The sequence below is a fragment of the Etheostoma spectabile genome, chromosome 1 (assembly GCF_008692095.1).
Source record: "Etheostoma spectabile isolate EspeVRDwgs_2016 chromosome 1, UIUC_Espe_1.0, whole genome shotgun sequence".
In the NCBI taxonomy this organism is placed as follows: Eukaryota; Metazoa; Chordata; class Actinopteri; order Perciformes; family Percidae; genus Etheostoma; species Etheostoma spectabile.
The window spans coordinates 13608159-13611357 of NC_045733.1; the positions used below are offsets into that span (position 1 = coordinate 13608159).

At 39.4% G+C, this 3199-nt stretch overlaps 1 long non-coding RNA gene across 1 annotated transcript in view; it reads right to left on the bottom strand.

Moving 5' to 3' along the window:
- Positions 1 to 3199, bottom strand: part of LOC116692487 (uncharacterized) — a 9385-nt gene that overhangs the window by 1799 nt on the left and 4387 nt on the right. The window contains exon 2 of the long non-coding RNA XR_004332709.1: positions 2937 to 2938. This is a non-coding gene — a long non-coding RNA (uncharacterized LOC116692487). The remainder of the gene's footprint in view (positions 1 to 2936; positions 2939 to 3199) is intronic.

The window sequence follows — 3199 nt, forward strand, 5'->3', positions numbered from 1 at the left end:
TTTTTCGACCTCTCATCTCCGGTCAGCTGCCTTCCTCCCTTGGTCTCCCTCCCTCATCGCCCTGCCTCGGCTTTTCTCTGTACCAGCCTCCAGTCCCTGTGTCCCCCCGTGGTTCTTTGCCTCAGGTCTCCCACGCCTATCACGAGTGCGCTCTTCCACTAGCCTCCCCAGCCTTCCAGTCAGTGTCTTCCTATCCTTGAGGTATTGACTGTTGAACCTGCATATACAAATGTCATGTGTGAACCTCACTGCATCTTTGTGCAGGTTTTTTGAAACTCTATCTCTCTCATCAGGACAGATTCACAAATGCTTTTTTTTTCAACAGGGAATTATCTGCAGCCAATTAGATTGCTCCTTCTGTTTTAGCCAATTTATTTATAAATCCTGAAATACATTTGTGAATCCTTCTCTGTGAATTTATCAATACTGAGACTAATCTGATTCCACAGTTAGTTTGTCTCCTCGGATCTATTGAGGGATTAGACATATTGACACACAGCCTGAGATACAAAACAATGGGTTTACCTGGACCCAGAACGACTTGGGTCCCTGGTCAGGTCTCAATTACAAAGGAATTAAGTATAATCTTGAAGACCGCTAATCAACTGTTTATTGCACAAGTACTGTCAGTCAGTCTGTGTGCCGTGGTCTGTCTTCACCACCGACAAGTCATCCAGCAACATTCTTTGTCTGCCTTGTTTTATAGGGATGTATTAACCAGGTCTACTACAACACTTTCACTCGCACTGACATACACAGAGAATGTAAAAAGTGCAAATTCTGATTTATATCCTTAATAGTCCTTCACAATCAACCCCTTGACTTGCTGAGCGTATAAGTGCTGCTAACATTACTGTACCAGTGAGGTTGGAGTAGGTTATTTATTTCATCTATCAACCCACAAGGAACATCTGATGAGTATAGAAATTAGTACTGTAAATTAGTTACACACCAGTAAATTAGCTGCATACTGACCTATTTGTGGGCTGGTGCCCACAAAATCCCCAGATGCAGCTGAAATACATCCTCCCTCAGACACAGTCTATAACATGGATTTGTGCTTGTAGAGGATTTCCAGGATCAGGTGTAATTGGCTTCAACTGGGCTAACAGCCTGGTGACAAATGCACGGTTGCTGGGACATGCAGCATTGATGATTTAAAGAACACAACAGAATCCAGAGGTTGCTGAATTCCCCATCACCCTTCATCAAAACAAGGAAAGTAACATGAAAGACGTAAAAGATACTGTTTCACACGTTTGTCACGTCTCTATCCCAAATGCTAAACAGAAGATGGAAATTACATTTGAACATCAGTCAGGATAAATAACAATCAATTCATGCTGTAGAAGCAGAACCTAAAAGGAAAAGCTTGACATTTTAAATTTAAATGTTATTCTCCTATACAAGGGATTTGTAACTCTGGAACATTTTTTTTTTCTCCTTTTATCCTTCAGCTAGCTGCATGGCTTGAATTGTTAATATGTGCCACAATAATACAGTAGCACACAAGTAGATAAGCTATCTGGTGGTTTCCATTTGTTTGAATGACAAATGCTCACTGACAAAACTAAAGAATCATCCTAATTTTGTTCCTGCAGTGTCAGTTTCATGACTTGGTTAAAGGTGATTTTATAAAAAAAAACACATCTATGATAAAGAAAAGCATATGGAATATGTGAGCCTTAATTCAACAACAAATTCAAACTAGACCACTTAATGGCACATTCCCTATAAGTTCATTTTTATTCTACTAAAAAATACTATTTATCTTTGACACCAACAACGTGGTAAAACATGGTGCTGTCAGATTCAAAGTATTTAGTTTTAATACAAAGTCCAAAAAATACAAGAAAAAAGTTTTGTTGAATCAACACATATTTGTGTTTTTGTGCCAGAGTGATTGAAATGGCAAAGGCACAGTTACAAATCAATTAAGAAATGAATTTCCCCCAAAAGAAAAGACAGAGGACAGTTCAGTAGACTGAAAGGGAGAGACAGATGGGGAAACAAACCTGCTCTCGTCAGTGTTGCTCTGCAGAGTGTAACATGCTCTGTGTGTGTGTCTTCTTTGGAATGTGTGTCCAGAACATGGGCACAAGCCCTGCATCATAATGTAATTTGCTGCCAAATCTCCTACACCCACTGATAGTCTGCTGAATTTGTGGAGGAAACTGTAAAGCTATTGCTGATAACAAATATGTGAACTACTGGTACCCAGGTTTGGATTTGGGGATTATCCCATTTATTTGCATGGCATAATCATCATATACTGATTAAAGAAGCCCAGGTAAGATCTCATCCTGGGTCCAGGAAACTGACTATGCTGGTTGTGTTCAAACAAATCTAGGACACTAGCCTGTAAATGTTGCAATCTAGAAAGGCACATATTCTACTAAGTCATGTCATGGCCAATAAACAACCAACATTACGTCTTCTATGATGTGCAAATCTGCAAGAGCAAACACTATACAGTAGGGCTCGAAAATTTGGGCACCCCAGTTACACGTTTTTATTAATGTGCATAAAGAAGCCAAGAAAAGTTGAAAGAATCTCAAAAAAGCATCAAATGACAGATTAGACATTCGTATAATATGTCAAAAAAGTTAGATTTTATTTCCATCATTTACACTTTCAAAATAGCAAAAAACAAAACAATGGCGTCTGCAAAAATTTGGGCACACTGCAGAGTTAATAACACCTTGTACTGCCCCCTTTGGCAAGTATGACAGCTTGGAAACGCTTCTTGTAGCCAGCCAAGAGTCTTTTAATTCTTGTTTGAGGTATCTTCGCCCATTCTTCCTTCCAAAAGTCTTCCAGTTCTTTGAGATTTCTGTGCTGTCTGTCACGCACTGCTCTTTTAAGGACTATCCATAGATTTTCAATTATGTTGAGGTCAGGAGATTGTGAAGGCCATGGCAAAACGTTCAGTTTACGCCTCTTGATGTAATCCACCGTGAAATTTGAGGTGTGTTTAGGATCATTATCCATTTTTAGAAGCCATCCTCTCCTTAACTTCAGCTTTTTCCCAGATGGCATCAAGTTATTTTATAGAATCAATTTTTCCTTCTACTCGTGAAATGTTGCCCTGTGCCACTGGCTGCAATACAACCCCAAAGCATGATTAATCCACCCCCATGTTTAACAGTTGAACAGAGGTTCTTTTCATTAAATTCTGTGCCCTTTCTTCTCCAAAAGT